Below are 20,041 nucleotides of genomic sequence, written 5' to 3' on the forward strand. Positions count from 1 at the left end.
TTCATTTTTACAAACCAAAAACAAAAAAAACCAAACCCTAAAACACTAAACTCATCCGCCCCCCCTCTATTTTTTCTTCTTCTTCTCCAAACTCCAAAACACACACAACCATGGCTAAGCTCCAGCAGCTTCGTCTTCTTCGACACAAGCACCCTCCATTAACCACCTTATCTCCGTCGTCATCCTCGAGCTGCGTCGTTCTTCTTCTTCTTCATCGAAGGCAGCACCTCGCCATGAACGACCCCTCAAGCTCTAGCTTCAAACGACGACTGCCCCCTTCCATCTCCTTCATCGCCGTCTTCCTCCTCGACGACCATAGCTGCTGAACACAGCAACAGTCGACGACCATAGCGGCTTCACCCTTTTGCTGCTACTCACATTTCTGCTTCTGCTTGCTGCGTCGACCAGTTGCTTCTGCCTTCTGCTTCATCGACCTCCGCCCAAACGACCAATGCCTCGAGTCAACTGTTGTTCCTTCCGCCTCGAGTCACTTGTTGCTTCGTCGTCGAGCTCGAACTCGAGCTCCCATGGCTGCCTACGCTCACCTCTGTCATCACCGAGCTCCAGCCATGGACGTGGGGTTTTGTTTCGTTTGTCTCCATCCAAACGACCAACTACTGCTGCTTCACATTTTGCTTCGTCACCTTCAGTCCCAAAACGAGACTCAACCATCTCGTTTGTTCGAGCTTTGGTCGAGGTTTGTCGACACAGTCCATACATATTTCGTTTCGATCCGGTTAGTGGGTTTGGAGTTTCATTTTTGTCCGTAATTTGTTTTTGATATTCTCAAATCTAAAATCGGCAAATGTTTGTTTTGTTTCGTAATTTTTCAGTTTGTTCATGTGAAATTGTTAGTTTAAATGTTTGTTAAAATCAAATTGAAGTTTAATTACTTTTTCAATTTGTTTCATGTGTTTCATGTATTTTCAGAAATTGTTAACGTTGTTTTAATCATGTGAATCCGTCATGTTTTGTTGTTTAAAAATCGATTTAATTCATGTTCATCTTTGTTTGAAGTTCATTTTTAATTCAGTGATTTAATGTGAGTTTATGTTTTGGTTTTTGATTTGGTGATTTAGTTTTAATCATGTATTTTGTTGTTTGTATTGTTGTCTCTTTGCTCATTCATTTTTGGTCTAAGTTAACCAGGATTGGTTCCCAATATGGTTAATTTATTTCCATTAATTTGAATTTGTTGTTCATCTGTGTTCATATGATTTATTGTTGAAGTTGTTGAGAAATTGGTCATATTGGCTATATTTTGGTTAAGTTTGATTAATTGTTTGTTTAGAGCTGATGAGGGTAGTTTGGTAAATTGCAGTACGTTCAGGGGTAAAATGGTAATTGCAATAAGGTCAGAGGGGTAGTTTGGTAATTGAACATTTTGAATAATTCTTTATGTAAGCATGGGGGACAAAATGTAATGGGTTGGGGTTTGATATGATTGTTTAATTTAATGGGGGACAAGACATAATGTAGTGGGGGGGGAATATTGTAATTGTTTATGTTAGACATGGGGGATAAAATGTAATGGGTTGGGGTTGATATATTTATTTAATGTAGTGGGGGACAAAACATGTAGGCATGGGGGACAAATGTTTAAAATAAAGAAAACATTAATTAGTGGACAAAACATGCCATTGGGGGAATATTTGGGGTTAGAGGTTCAAGACAAGAGTCTTGCTATAAATAAGAGTCATTCTTGACATGGAAAAGGGGGAGAGATCATTATTAGGAGGATTATTTTCTAGATAGATTTTTGGGGAGAATATTTTTGAGAGTAATACATTCTGAAAATCTGATGAAGTGTGGTATAGTTTTGAAAAGAGAAAAACAATTTGAACTTTCACTTGAATAATTTCCGTTTTCCTTTCCTCGAGTGTCATTCAAAATCAGTAAACTACTGCATCTTGTATCCGTCTCTCTTCTGCTTTGACTGCGATTGCACTTTGGTATTGCTGATTTTTCAATCCGTTATTGGGTTATTCTACTGGTCGTTACTGGTTTTGCGGTGTTGCTGAACCTGATGTTGCTGCGTTATTACTGTGGCTGACTCCTACTTCTTTTCTTCTTGTACTGCCATTTCCAGGTACACACTTGTACACTCTCGGTTTGAAGCGAAATGAAATATTAATCAGGCTTTGTTCCTGTTGAATTCCTCCTGTTTAGATTTGTGTTTGAATAGAATTTTCCTTTCTTTGTATAAAAATGTAGTTGATTGATTAATGAGTAATGAGGTTGCATATGTATAACTTCTTCATCTAATAATGTTAGTTTAAATTAATTGAAGAATAGTTAATCTGTTTTGATATTATTGTGCGTCAATCTCATGTTCCAGTGTTATTAAATAATAGAATATAGAACGGAAGCAATCTCTCTTTGTACAAACTCGATTGCTATTTTCCATTTGCATTAGCCGTAAACTAATAACTAATAAGTTATGAATTTTTCAGCATGTAATTAATTGAGGGATTTTCTTTTATTTTAGAGACGAACTTAATAGAAAAAATGTAGTCACTATAGGCTTATCCTTTCAAATAAAATGAGACGAGCCTCGCCAAATAAAACACATAGATTGCGGGGCCCTCACAAATGCATGCTTTAATTACTTAGAATTCAGGATCGGCCGCTTAGCGAACTCCACGGCCTTACCCAAAATAATAAATACGCTAATTGCTTTAGGCGCGCATTTTAATAATCTTACCTTCTTAAACTCGGGTGTGCATTTCATGCGACCCAAATCCAAATCCCAAAACATTGAATAAAAATGTGTTCTGGATTGCGGGTGCATTTCATGTGACGCAATCCAAAGACATGTTTTAAACAATGTTCACATTCTTTTGAAATATAATAATAAAAGCGGTAAATAGTTAAAACTTGCGCATGAGCTCATAATTGTATAAAATCAGATAAATAAGCCGAATATGACAATTGAGCGACCGTGCTAGAACCACGGAACTTGGGAATGCCTAACACCTTCTCCCGGGTTAACATAATTCCTTATCCGGATTTCTGGTACGCAGACTGTAATATGGAGTAATTCTTTTCCTCGATTCGAGATTAAATTTGGTGACTTGGGACACCTTAAATCTCCCAAGTGGCGACTCTAAAATAAACAAATAAATCCCGTTTCGATTGTCCTTTAATTGGAAAAACTCTTACGCCCCTCGCGGGACGAAAAAAGGAGGTGTGACAATGCTTAGTCTCGGAAGGCAGAATGGTAGCCTTATTAAATGCAAAGAATGCAGATGGAGGTAGATGGAGGTAGAGCTTAATCTTGGAAGGCAGAATGGTAGCCTTATGAAATGCAAAGAATGCAAATGGAGGTAGAGCTTAACTTCGGAAGGCAGAATGGTAGCCTTATGCAATGCAAAGAATGCAGATGAAGGTAGAGCTTAACCTCGAATGGCAGAATGGTAGCCTTATGCAATGTAGATTGAGGTAGAGCTTAACCTCGAAAGGAAGAATGGTAGCCTTATGCAATGCAGAGAATGAAGATGGAGGTAGAGCTTAACCTTGGAAGGTAGAATGGTAGCCTTATGCAGGAAGTAAAAATGGCAAATGGCAATAGAGTTTTCTTAGCTGATAGCGGATTGCGGTATCGTGATTGCTGGGGATATTGTGCCTGCTGGGGACACTATTCTGCGGATAGCAGTTGTTAATTCCTGATCAGTATGAGTGCATAGTATATTCGATTATTTTCCAACTCAGGTGCCTGTATCAAAAGAAAATCATGAGTTTTGTAAAGGGGAAAGGTTGGTTCGTATCCCCGCTGACTTTCCTTGACCTTCTCAGCTTTGATCTGGTGATACTGCCTGTATTATTGGGGTAGCATTGCTAATCAAAGTGATTTCAGAAATACACATGCATGATTTTATAAATGCATAATTAAGGATAATTTCTTTTAGATGAACCAACGACATGCGACGTGGTCCAAGACATTGCATCCTTTCTTGTTACAGAATTTTGAGGGTCCTTCTCAAAATTCTGCCCCAGTTTACTGGGTTACTGCTTCTGAAGGCTGCTCGCGGCGAATGGCTGAAATCACTTCGGAATTTTGAGGGTCCTCCTTAAAATTCTGCCCAGTTTCCAATAGCGGGGGGAAATGAAAATTTTATTGAATTGTGACCGAACCCATAGGGCTGCCTACGTATCCCATCTTAAACGGGAATCAGGTTATGCATAGTTCAAATTACATCATATAAGGAAAGCATAAAGAATACACATAGTATCGCTTGACTGCGTCTGAATTGATCGGCTTTGGCCAAACTTCTCCGTCCATTTCTGCAAGTATGAGGGCTCCTCTTGTGAGAACCCGGTGAACCATGTACAAACCCTGCCAGTTGGGAGAGAATTTCCCTTTGGCTTCATCTTGATGTGGAAAGATTTTCTTTAACACCAGCTGCCCCGGTGTGAACTGTCTTGGCTTGACTCTTTTGTTGAATGCTCTGGACATTCTATTCTGATAAAGTTGACCATGGCAAACTGCATTCATTCTCTTTCCATCTATAAGAGCTAGCTGCTCGTAACGATTCTTCACCCATTCTGCATTGTCTAGCTTTGCTTCCTGTATGATTCTTAATGAGGGAATTTCCACCTTGGCGAGAATGACTGCCCATGTACTGTAGACCAGCATATAGGGGGTTGCTCCTGTCGATGTGCGGACTGTGGTGCGGTATCCCAATAAAGCAAATGAGAGCTTCTCATGCCACTACTTATGTTTCTCTGTCATTTTCCTTAGTATCTTCTTGATATTCTTGTTGGCAGCCTCTACGGCTCCGTTCATCTGAGGTCTGTAAGCTGTAGAATTCTTGTGTTTGATCTTAAAGGTTTCACACATGGATTTCAGCAAATCACTGTTGAGGTTGGAGCCATTATTAGTAATGATTGACTCTGGAATTCCGAACTGACAAACGGTACGGTCGCGGACGAAGTCTGCTACTTTCTTAGTCATTGCCTTGTATGATACTGCTTCAACCCATTTGGTGAAATAATCAATTGCCACTAGGATGAACCTGTGCCCATTTGATGCGGCAGGTTCGATTGGTCCGATAACATCCATTCCCCAAGCGGCGAATGGACATGGTGAGCTTGTTGCATTAAGCTCGTTTGGAGGCACCTTTATCATATTTGCATGTATCTGACAGCGGTGGCACTTCCGGACATACTGGATGCAGTCCGTTTCCATATTCATCCAAAAATAACCAGCTCAGAGTATCTTCTTGGCTAAGACAAAACCATTCATATATGGCCTATAGGTCTCAGCATGGATTTCTTCTAGTAATTTAGATGCTTCCTTTGCGTCAACACACCTTAGTAATCCCAAATCAGGAGTCCTCATGTACAGGATTCCTCTGCCGTGGAAGAAATTGTCGGATAATCTTCGAAGTGTACGCTTTTGAATAGGGCTTGCAAACTCTTAGTATTCTCCTTTCGCCAAATATTCCTTGATGTCATGAAACCAAGGTTTTCCATCCACTTCTTCCTCAACGTGAGCACAGTAAGCTAGCTGATCGTAGATCTTTACTGGAATAGGGTCAATGAAATTCTTATCTAGATGTTGTATCATGGATAATAGGGTAGCCAATGCATCAACAAACTCATTTTGGATTCTGGGAACATGTTGGAACTCTGTCTTTGTGAACCTCTTTCTCAACTCCTATACACGATGCAGATATGGGAGTATCTTGGAGTTCTTGGTTTCCCATTCTTCTCGGACCTGATGTATAAGCAAGTCTGAATCCCCGATCACTAGAAACTCTTGGATGTTCATGTCAATGGCCATCTTGAGTCCCAAGATGCAGGCCTCGTACTCAGCCATGTTGTTGGTGCAAGGGAATCTGAGTTTGGCAGACATCGGATAATGCTGACCGGTTTCTGACACTAGGACTGCTCCTATGTCAACCCCTTTGAAATTTGCTGCTCCATCGAAAAACATTATCCAACCTTCACAGGATTCTGCAGTGTCTTCTCCTATGAATGATATCTCTTCATCAGGAAAATACATCTTTAATGATTCGTATTCTCCATTCACGGGATTCTTGGCAAGTTGATCTGCTAAAGCCTGTCCCTTGATCTCTTTTTGAGTCACATAGACAATGTCGAATTCACTCAGCAGGATTTGCCACTTGGCTAGCTTGCCAGTGGGCATGGGCTTTTGAAAGATGTACTTCAACGGATCCATCCTTGATATGAGATACGTAGTATAGGCATAGAAATAGTGCCTTAACTTCTGAGCTACCCAAGTCAGAGCACAACAGGTGCGTTCAAGCAAAGAATACCGAGCCTCGTACGGGGTGAACATTTTGCTAAGATAGTAGATGGCGTGCTCCTTCCTCCCTATTTCATCATTTTGCTCGAGAACACAACCGAACGCTCCATCTAGCACTGCAAGGTAGAGTAATAGGGGTCTACCCAGCTCGGGCGGGACCAAAACTGGCGGTATGGACAGGTACTCCTTGATTCCTTCGAAGGCCCTCTGGCAATCATCAGTCCATTTGGTAGCAGCGTCCTTCTTTAACATCTTAAAGATTGGCTCACAGATGACAGTAGATTGAGCTATGAACCGGCTGATATAGTTGAGTCTCCCCAAGAAGCTCATTACGTCCTTCTTGTTCTTTGGCGGTGGTAGTTTTTGAATAGCTTTGACCTTTGATGGATCCAGTTCTATCCCTCGGCAACTCACAATGAACCCAAGTAATTTTCTGGCAGGAACCCTAAATGCACATTTTGCGGGATTCAGTTTCAAGTTGTACCTTCTCAGTCTGTTGAAGAACTTCCTTAAGTCTTCCATGTGATCAGTGGCTTTCTTGGACTTTATGATGACATCATCTACATACACCTCAATCTCCTTGTGTATCATATCATGGAAAATAGTAGTCATGGCCCTCATGTAGGTGTCCCCTGCATTCTTTAACCCGAACGACATCATCTTGTAACAGTACATTCCCCACAGTGTAATGAAAGCCGTTTTCTCAGCGTCTTCTTCATCCATCCAGATCTGATGATACCCAGCAAAACAATCCACGAATGACTGCAACTTGTGCTTGGCGCAATTGTCAATCGGGATGTGTATGTTTGGCAAGGGAAAGTCGTCTTTTGGACTGGCCCGGTTGAGATCCTAGTACGTCGACACAGACTCTGACCTTCCCGTCCTTCTTCAGTACTGGCACGATGTTGGATAACCATATCAGATATTCTACTACCCTGTTAACCTTAGCTTTGACTTGCTTAGTGACTTCTTCCTTGATTTTCAAAGTTATGTTAGGCTTGAACTTTCTGAGCTTCTGCTTTACCGGTGGACATGTCCGATCGGTTGGCAGTTTGTGAGCCAAAATAGATGTACTCAGACCAGTCATGTCATCGTACGACCAAGCGAATATGTCTTCGTATTCCCTTAGAAATTCTGTGTATTACTTCTTTTCTAATGGCGATAAGTGGACACTGATTCTCATTTCTTTGACGTTCTCTACATCTCCTAGGTTAACAACCTTGGTCTCATCCAGGTTGGACTTAGGTCTGTTCTCAAAATTTTCAACCTCTTTAACAATCTCTTCTGGTATGTTATCTTCCTCTGAATCTATGTCCGTTTGTTGCGTCGTCTCGTTACATGTCACAGTCATTGGTTCATCAAGATAAGTAATAGTAATTCCCGAGGCTTTCCGAGCTCTGGTGGTTCTGATGGTCCAATTGTTGAGGCATTCTCCTCAGCTTACGGCTTGTATAGAAGGGCCTTCCTCCCCTTCCTCCTTGAAAATGACACAACAACCCATGTCGTCGTCTTCCACGAATAAATTCCTCATTGCTGCCAGTGCTTCCTCTTCTTCCAACCCATATATAACATTAGCTGACTAGAAAGTCTGTTCCAAATGTGGTATTGGCTGCTCCAGTGGGTAGTAAGGGCCGCACCATTGTGGCGACCAGTTGTTGAACTCTTCCCAAGTGTACTTGTATCCCAGACCGAAAGGGGTGCCATGCTTCTTCAGTTTGATAGGTTTGACGATTCCTTGGAGGTTCTTGCCAAGTCCCTTGTCAGGTTCATATCCGCTCCAGTTCAATATGCTTTCAATTTTGTTTTCCCACCATTTGTCCTTATCAACGGTGTTGACTCGCTCGATGTGGTGATAGGTCTCTCCGCCTATCTTTCTTCTACCTCTAATCGCTGGGATGGTTTGGCGACTGTATATGGGATTGCTACCGTTGTCGTGAATGATAACCTCTTGGTGATTCCACTTAAACTTCACTGCTTGATGTAGGGTCGATGCTACAGCCCCAGAGGCATAAATCCAAGGCCGTTTTAAAAGCAAGTTGTAAGATACCGACACGTCTATTACTTGAAATTCGACATCAAACCAAGTAGACCCCATCTGCAAACACAAGCTAATTTCCCCAATAGTGGACCTTTGGGAACCGTCGAAAGCTTTGACATTGATAGCCCCGTCTCTGATCTCATGTAGCCCCTTTCCCAATGTTCTGAGTGTCACCAACGGACAAATGTTGAGGCTGGACCCACCGTCAATCAGGATTCTGGTGATGAAATAATCCTCGCATTGCACAGTTATGTGCAACGCCTTGTTGTGACTCAACCCTTCTGGTGACAACTCATCTTCATAAAAAGTAATCTTGTGACTCTCCAATACCTGCCCTACCATGTTTGCCATTTCTCCTCTAGTGATATTGCTCGGTACATATGCCTCACTCAGCACCTTCAACAAGGCGTTCCTATATGCATCAGAGCTTTGCAGCAAAGCTAGGATAGAGATCTATGCCGGTGTTTTGTTCAACTGAACGATGACCGAGTACTCCTTTGTTTGTATTTTTCTCTAGAGATCATCGGGCCCAACTTTAGTGATGGTTGGCCGTCCAGAGGCCTGCTTGCTTGATTCAGCTAAATGTTCTGAGGTGTATACTCTGCCGGTTCTTGTTATACCCTGTGCCGCGACTGCTTCTCCAGATTTAGCTTTCCCTTTCCTTCTTGCCTCGGCTGTGTAGTCCCAAGGTATGGCATTTGTATGGAATAGCGTTATAACCGACATTGCTACTGGAATGGGCACCTTTACTCCGAACGGAGCCTGTATTTTGGAAGGCAAGATCGTAACTTCAAATGGTTTAGGTACATTTGCCGAGGACCTAAACTCGACCTCGATCGGTGCTGGCGTCTTTGCAGAGGATGGTGTTTCAAACTCAAGTGGTAGGGACATGTTCACCTCAACATCCCCAAAAGGTTGAATCTGGACTACAACTGGATTAAGGGTGACTGTTGGTTTCTTCAGATTGTCGCCTTCTATGATCAAGCCTATTGAACCCTTGGGGTCCCAGTCATCCTCTATTTCCATCATGTGAATGCCTCCACCCGTGTGGTCTGGTAGAGGGTTATTGCGAATATTCAGAGCGGGCTCCTTTGCCACAATAATCTTGTTATCAATTAGTGGTTGGATTTTATCTTTCAGAGAGCGGCATTCGTCAATGGTATGCCTTTTCATGCCAGAATGGTATGCACAGGATTTATTAGGATTGACCCATTAGAAATGGTTTTCAGGAGTTATAGCAGGGATATGGGTAACATAACCAGCAGCTTTGAGCCTTTCATACAGTTGGTCAATTGGTTCAGCAATGGCAGTATATTGTTTGGGAGGTCTACGGTCGAAATTCGGTTGGGGTCTAGGAAAGTTTTGGCGAGTGAGAGGTGATTGATAGTGAGAGGATTGAGTATTGTAGGCTTGGTAGACATGTGCGGTTTGGGAATATCTGGGTGAAGTAGGCTGATAAGTGGGAGGTAGAGGTGATTGGTAAGTAGGTGGTGGAGTTTGGTAAGAGGGCAAAGGTGTTTGGTAATTTGGGGTAGGTTGATATGGGAGTGGAGGCATCGGGTAGGTTTGGTATTTGATAGGGGACTTGGTTCTCTGTGCAACCATCACGGCGCTCACGTCCCTTTTCTTAGTCATACCACCAGACTGTAGAGCCTTGTTGGTAGCCTGTAAAGCTTCAAAGTTTGTAACCATACCACTTTTGATACCTTCCTCGATCCTCTCACCTAGCTTTATGGTGTCGGAAAATTTCTGGCTTTCAAAGCATCAACCTTTCATAGTACTGTGGGTCTTGAGCTCGGACGAAAAACCTGTTCATTTTTTCTTCTTCTAGAGCCGGTCTTACCTTAGCAGCTTCTGACCTCCGGCGACTGGCATACTCACGGAATGTCTCAGTGGGTTTCTTTTTTAGGTTCTGGATGTAGAACACATCTGGCGTATTTTCTGTGTTGAACCTAAACCTGTCCATAAAATCGGACGCCATGCTTACCCAGTTCGACCACATCTTCGTATCTTGGCTAATGTACCAAGACAGAGCATCTCCCTTCAGACTCCTCACAAAGAGTTTCATGCGAATCCTTTCGTCCTTTCCTATTCCGACCAGCTTGTCGCAGTATGTTCTCAAATGGACTCTCGGATCTCCTGTACCATCAAACATCTCGAGCTTCGAAGGTTTGTACCCCTCGGGTAGTTCAACATCGGGTTATATGCAGAGGTCTTCGTAGTTTAGCCCCTTAATTCCTTTACTTCCTTCGATGCCCTGAATTTGGCTAGTCAACTTCTTAAGCTCTTCAGCCAGACTCCTGATGAGTGAGTCTTTATCATCAGACTCGGGTGTGCTTGAAACGGGTTGGGCAGAGTGCGACATGGTTTCCACGTAGATGGGGGTGTTATGAGTGTGGAAATGGTCATTTGTGAAGTTCACCGGTTTTGGGATGAGCAGTGGACTATTATTGGAAGTATGATAGGCATTGCAGTGGTGGTGAGGAGTAGGATGTTTTTGTGGTTTTGGGATGTCTTGTGGAGGTGTAGGGTTCTGAGTGTTAAGAAAATTGACATCAGGGGTAGTGAGGGAAAATGATAAGCTCGCCAAGTTCTGGACCTGATCAAGTTCTTCTTGGAATTTCAGCTGCTTTTGTTCAAACTAGGATGCACTTTCCTTAGGAACCAGAGTACCATGAGTGACCTCTACCCGTTCAGTTGTGTTTTCCTTTCTGGTGTTGTTCAAATCTTCCATCTTTCCTTTGTTCTTGTTTTTGACGGGGCTAGGAGGAGGAGTGGAAGGAGGGCCCTTGGATCTTGTGAAATATGATGATGATGCTAGAGTGCACGAACTAACCTCGGGGATAGGAGTAAATAAAAATAAAAACAAAAGGTAACAAGTCAGTGAGGATTATGAAAAGAAACGTTGTGATATTTAAACACGTAGTGCAAGAATGTAAGTCGTGTCCTAATTTGGGAGCCTCGTTGTGCCCCAGGTAGGCCTAGCGACAAGTTGATTTGGAGAATTTAGAATGCTAAATGCCTCATTTTATTGATAAAAAGTAGACAAATCCCAAAATGACACTAAATAACAAGGAATAAAATGTCACTAGTGGCCATGGGCCTTATTACATGCATAGAACGAAAAGTAAATTCCTATCTATTTGGTCCCAGAAGGACCTTCCTCAGGTTGGATGCTCTCATTGATCAGATCCTCCAATTCGTGTAAGTTAACCAGTAGAAATGCCTTTGCCTTGTGTTCTCCTTTGTTTCCTTTAGCGTTCTGGCAGTCGGTGACTCTCTTCCTCACTTTCCCTTCCAATTCCAGCAGACTGTACTCCAAATATTCAAACTTTTCGCTAGCTTTGGCGGCCCTCTCTTTCCACTCGTAGATTTGGTCATTTGATGGAAGACTCCTCCAGCAGTCTAGCAAGAGTGGGGGCGTGCTAATCATACCAAAAATGGGGACCTCGTGCCTCATTTTCTGCAAAACAAACAAGGTTAGGCCCTTATCCCCACCAGACTCGACTATTTAATACCAACAATTAGCATAAAAGCATTTAATTCTCCAAATAAATGCATAGAACGTGGTAGTATCCGTTTGGGTTTTTGGAAAACCTAGTGGACTTTGGACGAGGCTGTCTTAAAGAGTCATTATGCGGACAACATAACTGACTCGGCTAAGTTTGACCATAATGCGTGCACAATTAAACAGAGTAATATTTCTATGGGATATTAGACTGGTACCCTTGAGCGGACAACTCAAGAGGGAAAGGCATGGAACCGTCGACTACACCATTGATCAACTGGTTTTACTGAAAATATGCCTTTGCCGAATTTAAAGGGTGATAATATCGGAAGAGCGCAACCACTCATTATAAGCGTTGCTATGGTATTTGTTTGGCACGAGTGGAATATGATGTTGAAAGCATGATTATGAAATAATTAAAACAAGTCATCACGTATTTGCACGTTCATAAAGTAATAATTACAATAATTTAAAACAATAATAAAGGAGTACAATAAAAGAAAGAAGTGAAAAAAAAAAGAAAGGAAAGAAACAAGAGACAAGTTAGTTTTTGAAGTAGAAGGGGAAATTAAATGCTTAAAGGTATCAAACAAATAAGGCACACAAGAAATGCAAAGTCACAGTAATAGCTTGAAATGGTAAAAGTCTAAAAGTATATTCCCAGCAGAGTCGCCATGATGTTGCGCCACCTTTTTCACGCGAAATCGGGTTTAGGACATTTGGGAGGACAACTCGTTCCCCTTCAGGAATTGGGTTTGAATTGGAGAGTCGCCACCTAATGATTAAAGTGCATTAGGACACTAAAAAGGGTTTGTTTTGAGTAACCAGAGATTGGGAAGGGCTTGAAATTATCCCAAGGGGAAGATGTTAGGCACCCCTCAGGATCCACTAGTGTAGTTCCCGGACAATTATTGTGACTTTAAGTGCAAACAACACATAGGCAAATAAAACTTCAAGTAAGAGGGGGTTTTCACATAATGGTTACAAATAAACAAAGTTGAAAAGAATTAAAATAAGGCTGAGAAAAACAGTTTGAAATTTCAAAGAAGCAAATAAACGAAAAAAAAACAAAGGAAATGGGGTCCTAGGTTTATAAATAATATAGATCACCCCACGCAATGTCCGATAATCACTCCTCGATGAGGGGCTACACGTGACATTATCACATGGTCATCATATCCATATCTACCCTTTCCCACCCCGTTAAGGTATTAAATGCAGAATGGTCTCGTTTACTTATTGCATGCTATTACCCGCCCCATTCCTATCAGTCCCGGAGGTATTTGGGACTACTAATCCTAAAAGGGAAGGGGTATGAGGTTTTTATGGTTTTAAAAGGACAAAATTCTAAGGCGACAATCAAAACATATATATAGCAAGCATTGGGAAAACACATAAACAGGTACAACTCAAATAGACTTCCTTAAACCAAAGAAGAACATATGGTTTAGCATGTCTTGAACATACTGATTAGGGTCTGATTAAAACTTAAGAAGTTAAAGCAGGTTGATTTATCACATATTTTCAGATAAGAAGTCCGAATTAGACCTGCATGTTGGTTGTAATTAATAAAGACTGGTACAGTTATAAACTTTTACCCTAATGCTTGCCTAAGTGTTAGGCGAAACCTACATGCATGATATCTACTGGTTTCAGAAACAAAGTGGTAAACCGATTATAGAAGGGTCGCCAGTTTTAACAGAATAAAACAAGTTCTATGATTGATAACACATTACTACTGACATATTAAACTTAAAACGAGCGAGGCGATTCTGATTTTGATTAGAATCCCTATAGGCATACTTTCTAAGTGTTTGTTATCTTAAACACACTAGTATAGAGAAGTGCAGAAACATGTTGTCTAGGAGTTGTATTTTCTTACGAACGTGATATCTACTTACATTGATTATTAAGGCCTATAATTATGTTTGCCTAATGAGAGAGGAGTATGCAAGAATCAGAAAGGTCCTATAGGCATATTATCTACATGCATGTGCATCCTATTGCCATGGTATCTATGCGGAAATTCTTATAGACATGTTATCTAAAGATGAGAATGCAGAAGTTCTTATAGTCTCGGTGTCTATATGCAAGTGCAGAATTCTATAGGCATGATTTCTATATGTGAGTGCATAGATTCAGAAAGAAACTCTTATAGGCAAGATGTCTGCATGATATGTAGAAATTCATAAGTAAACTATAGACAGGATGTAAATGCTGAAATTATTAAACCTATAGGCATGATATCTATGTGAATGCAGAAATTAGTAAACCTATAGGCAAGTTATCTACCCTCTGCATACATTTATTCCCTCCCCTTTTCACTAGCCATCCCCAATCGTTTATTACAAGTTATTACAGCCCCGAATGAATAAAAAAAGCAAAATTACATCAGCAATTAAAGTACAACCAAGGGAGCCTAATTCAGACTCCATGTCTGAAGTATGAGATGAACCAACTTTAAGAGATCATGAACCAAAGCCTTTCTCTCATTTGGATGTGTCATAGTTCCCTAAGAGCCTCATAGGGACTCCGGGCAGTGCTCACACCCAAATGTGTAACCACATTAGGATATAGTGCAGTGTGGAAGGACCAATCCTCAAGTGTCTAAGTTCAGAGGGAACTCAAGGTCCCAAGGCAAGGCTCACAAGAGGGGGGCAGACTTAGAAGCTAAGAAAGAGTGCGAGTGCAGGAGTGAAATTCTGAAAAAAGGGGGAAGGGAAGAGGGGAATAACTTGAAATCAGTGCCTAAAGGGGTATAAGGGAGTAGGGAATTTGCAAGAACATAAGAAAAGCAGACTGATGGGCATACTCAGCAATGGGATATGCTGGCACACCCTCCAGCCTGTTAGAGGTTAGGACCTCTCGGATTCAGAACTTAGGTCATAGGCAACAACTCATGTTGCCATGCCATAAGTCACCACTTACAAACACATATGGGTAATGGGATAGGGAGCAAAGATTCACAGTAGAAACAGGCAGTAGAACATAGGCATGTTAAGTTAAATATTGAACTCTACATAAGCAGTAAAGTAACCATGGATATAAAAACTTTAGTAAACACATTGGGGATGCTGAAACTAAAATTAGGACATACAGTTTCAGAGAAACAAACAAAGAGAAAGCAGTAGTCTTGTAAAGCCAAATTGTAAACGAGCAATTAGAATGCTATGAGTTTAGAAGAGAATTGTGAAGTCTGAAGTGTAAAAGTATTGAATTGAATGTGTTCCAAAGTGCAGAAAGGTCGTGCCCTTTTATAGTGCAGAAAGCAAGTAGAAATAGGTAAGAAAATAGTTTGGAAATCAATAACAAAAGGTCTCCCTTTAATTAAGGGATTCTGATTTCAAACGGGCAAAATAATTAAGAAAAGGGTCAATCAAAACTTTTCCAGAGCAGTACAAGAGGGGTAAATACATAGAAGTTTATTTAAGGACAAAGTCTTGATAGTACATGGTTTGTGCAAATAAGGAAAGGAAATCAGTTAACAGCTAGTAAATTAGAAATTGAGGATTTCGTATGAATGAACCAGGTCAAAAAGATGGGAAGGATTTCGACTTAAGGAAAATCAGTACCAATCAATTAAACTTATTAAAAGGAATTCTGAATCAATCACAAGTTGGAAAACCATTTTGAAGAAAGATTCCTCATATATAAAAGCACACAGACACGTTAAACATGAAGAAATTTGTCATGCTATTCAATAGAAAAGTCTAGTGTGGGAGAATCATAATTGTGTGCAAACAAAAGAAGTTCAAACTTAGTTCATAGACCCAGAAATAAGTCTGAAAGAGTCAAGGGTCCTCAAACAGAACCCTAGTTTGATCATATGACCAAACTCGGAGGAAACCCCCAAATTCTAGGGTTTCCAACTCGAGTCGAATACATAGATGAGGAGGAAACATGCTCAGAGATTTCTTTTCAGAATCTCATGAGAAGACAAGCAAATACAAATAACGTTCAAAGCAGACAGAGTGTAGGAGCACAATGAGAGAATAGTCACGACAGTAAAAGAAATGTGTTTAAGAAAACCTTTTAGAAGGGACTTAAATAGGGTTCAGTAAAAGAAAAAGTAATAACGCTTAGGAACACAATAAGAGATATAGAAAAAGAAAGTACTTTTCAGAAGGAACTTAGCCAAGGTTCAGAAGAGAAAAGAGATGGTATAACACTTAAGAAAACCGTAGAAGAAACATATTTAAAGAGGTATTTTAGAAGAACTCAGACAAAGTTTAGTAGAAGGCAAACAAAACTTAAGAACTCAGTAGGAAATACATACAGTGGAAGAACACAAAAATGCTGGAAAAGCATAGCAAAAGATCATATAGGAAAATACAACAAGATAAACATGCGAGCATGGTACAAAACATCGTAGAAAAACAAAGCACAGAAGAACATGTATAGCATAAGAAAGCAGTAGATGCACATGCATGACAAATATACACAAAGAAAGGAAAAGAAGAGTCGGAGAAACATTTTAAGCTTTTTCAGAAACCCTAAATCGGAAAGAAGTAATTTTTGAAAGAAAAGTTGGGGAAAACATTTAAAAACTCAAGTAGAGCACAAATATAGAATATATCTAAGAAAAAATCAGAGAAAACCTAGAAGGGTTAGGATTTTAGAAGAACCCTAGAATGAGAAAGTCTTTGAAAAGGTCTCCGATCTGAGTCGGAGAAGTCAAAAATAGGATCATAAGACCAGGATACGCCGAAGCAAAGCTGGAGATGGCCGTAGAACCTTGAATCGACGGAGATCTGGACGAAGACCTTCAAGGTCAGACCTCGAATCTTCAAGGACCAAGTGTATGAGAGAAAAAGGAGGTGAGTATAAGGTTTCCATGGCCTGAAAAGCCATGGATTCCGGTGGGTTTTGAGGTAAGGATGATGAGAGGCTGCTAGGTTAGGGAAAGGTTCGAGAGAGTTTGAGAGATGAGAGTATTCAGATGCGGCGGTTGGTGAGAAATGGGATAGGTTTGGGGGTGTTTGAGAATTAAAAAGGAAAGGGGAAATTCTGGCCGTTGATCAAAATGATCAACGACCGGGATCAAAAGGGGAAACTGGGCGGGTTGGATAAGTGGGTTAGGGGTGGGTTAGTTTAGGAATTGGGCTGGCCCGTTTGAATTTGAAATTGGGGTTAATTGGGGCTAATTTTAGGCTAACATTGAAATAAAATAGGGCTAGTATTTAAATAGACATTTCTCCCTTTTATTTTATAAAAAATAGTAAAATGATTTTTAAAACAAATTGAAAGTACTAAATTTATTAATAATGTATAAATATTAAATTAAAAATACTAGAATCAATTTTGTAATTATAAACGTAATTAAATCTTAAGATAGGCTAAAATTGCCATTATATGCAATTTAGCTTTAAAAATACTAAATAAATTTATAAAAATGCGTAAAAATTATTTTAGCTATGTTTTGGTATAAATATGAGAATAAAATAAATTATTCACCAAAATAATGATTTTGGGAATAATTATTAGTTTTTATACTGCTAAAATAGGGCAATAAATTGATTTAAAAAATCTTTTATAATCAGGAAAAAAATACTAAAACGTTTGGATATACTTATGTATGCATACATAGGATATTTTGAAAGTATTTTACATATATAAAATATATAGGGAAAAATTGGGTATCAACAGCTATACGTAGGTGTCAAGCATGCCCGTGAGTCTTATATTATGATTGTTATGACTCCGTTTGTATTGTTCATGCCTTTTGTGATGATTTCTATTGTTGAGAAAAGTTTGCGGAAGTAATAGTGATATTTGAGTACTTAAGAGCATTGACTCAAGTTGTATAATGAATTGTGGAAGTATAATTGGCAATTGAACCTTATAGAGCACTGGCTCAAGTTGTGAAGCGAGTTGTGAAGTAAATGTGAAAAGAGAAGAGTATTAGTATACTGCCTCCCTTTACGGGATGTTGTTGCTTTCAATGCTATCTCCCTTGCCCGGACGGTGATGTTTTTGATATTGTTCCCTTGTCAGGATTTGATTGTTGTGCTATTGTTCCCTTGCGGGGATTTTATTGTGATTTCATTTATCTCTTTGCCCCTATTTCTTGTGACTATTGTTTGGGTGAGAAAGAGTGTTAAAGCACGAAGGGTGATGTCGTACATTGTTTTGGTGAGAGAGTGTTAAAGCACGAAGGGTGATGTCGTGTATGATTTCGTGAGGAAGAGTGTAACAACACGAAGGGTGATGCCGTGCCACACGATGTACAATTTCGTGCCGATTATATTGATTTTTATGGTGACGACGAGAATAAAAGCACGAAGGGTGATGTCGTGCACTTGTTTGATTTCTGATTCTTGTTGATACTTGAGTTATGGTGTTCCTTGTATTTACCTATTGTCCTTCTATTATCATTTGATGTTTCCCTCGCAGCATGTTCCCCCCATTCTAAACTGTACATTTCCTGCTTTTATTTTCCGTTGTATATGATTTAACTGCACAGGTTTATTTGGTAGTCTGGTCCTAGCCTCATCACTACTTTGCCGAGATTAGGCTAGGCACTTACCAGCACATGGGGTTGGTTGTGCTGATACTATACTCTGCACTGTGTGCAGATCCCGGCGCAACAACTTTTTGACCTTAGCTTGCAGTGGTTGCCTTCAGTCCATTCGAAGATCCAAAGTAGTCCTGCAGGCGTCTGCAGGCCCTGGCATCTCCCTCTATCCTTTCATCCTGTTTCATTTATGTATTTCAGAAACAGTGTCGCATTTATTTTTCAGACCTTGTTTGTAGTATTCCTAGACCATCTGTGAAGTTGTGACACCAATTCTGGGTAGTTTTTGTTTAAGAAGTTGTATTGGAAATATTTAAATGGTTTTATTTGTTTCTTCCGCTTGTTTAAATTCCGCTGTTTATAAACTGTTGGTTCATAATTGTTAAAGGATTAAAATGGAAAAAAGGTAATTTGTTCAAATGGTTGGGTTGCCTAGCTTTCACTATTATGCGCCATCATGACTCTCGAGGGTGGAAAATCTGGGTCGTGACAACATCTTAGGGAGTTACTCAGTGACAAAGGCAAGAACACTTTTGTAAAAGGGAGAGAATAGCCAGGCCCGCCGAAGCCGCCGTCTCCTACTTGTACCATCAACATGATCATCAGAGGGAGTGATAACACCTCTATCAATGGCGTTGGTTTCACCACCATCCAAAAACCCAAGAGATCGATCACCCATGAACGATATAATGACCTCAAAGAAAGTATCATCTTTGATGAGTCGGATGTCGATGGTTTGACCTTCCCTCATAATGATGCAATTGTTATTACTTTGCGCATTCTTGATACTGATGTTAGGAGGATTATGGTTGACGATGGAATTAGGGTGTGCATTATCTATCTGCGAGTCCTCTCACAGATGCAGCTCAAGGATAAGATAGTGTACCTCTACATCATACTAACTGGTTTTAATAATGTAGTTGAATGCACTCTGCATGAGATCACACTCCCCATCCTCACCAGTGGGTGAAGTTGGATACCCCATTCTATATCATGGACCAGGATACGGTGTACAATGCCATAGTGGGTCAGTCGTGGATACACCCTATGAGGGAAATCCCTTAAAGCCTATATTAAGTGATCAAGTTCCCAACCTCTAGGGAATATTCAGCATATGAGGTGAACAACGCACATCTAGGGAATGCTATCGGGTCACCCTGCATAGTACGACTACCCAATAAAAGAAAGAGAAAGAAAAAGAGGCATATCAATTAGCTAGATCGAGGTCCCTTCAAGTCGAAGCCAAATATGCCACTACAGATCCAGAAATAGTCAAATATTCAAGCTCGACCATAGAGGACCTCGATCCCATCCAATTAGACCCAAATGACCCCAACAAAAAGGCCTACATCAATAGCAATCTCAAAGACCCATATAAGTTAAGTCAATTCTTAATAACTAATGCAGATATTCCATACACCCCTAAAGAGATAGCCACACACAGGTTAAACGATGACCCTTACTACCCCCAAGTTAGGTAGGTTCGACGGAAGTTCAACCCCGCCATCAATAAGGCTGTCCACGAGAAAGTGGAGAAACTGCTGGCAAATGGCTCTATCAGGGAATCAAAATACCCTAAATGGATCACTAACGTGGTAATGGTAAAAAAGAAGAATGGTAAGAAGAGGATGTGAGTGGATTTTACTGATCTGAACAATGCCTGTCCGAAGGACTCGTTCCCATTGCCACATATCAACCAGCTTATCGATA

The sequence above is a fragment of the Nicotiana sylvestris genome, chromosome 9, assembly GCF_000393655.2.
Source record: "Nicotiana sylvestris chromosome 9, ASM39365v2, whole genome shotgun sequence".
Lineage (NCBI taxonomy): Eukaryota > Viridiplantae > Streptophyta > Magnoliopsida > Solanales > Solanaceae > Nicotiana > Nicotiana sylvestris.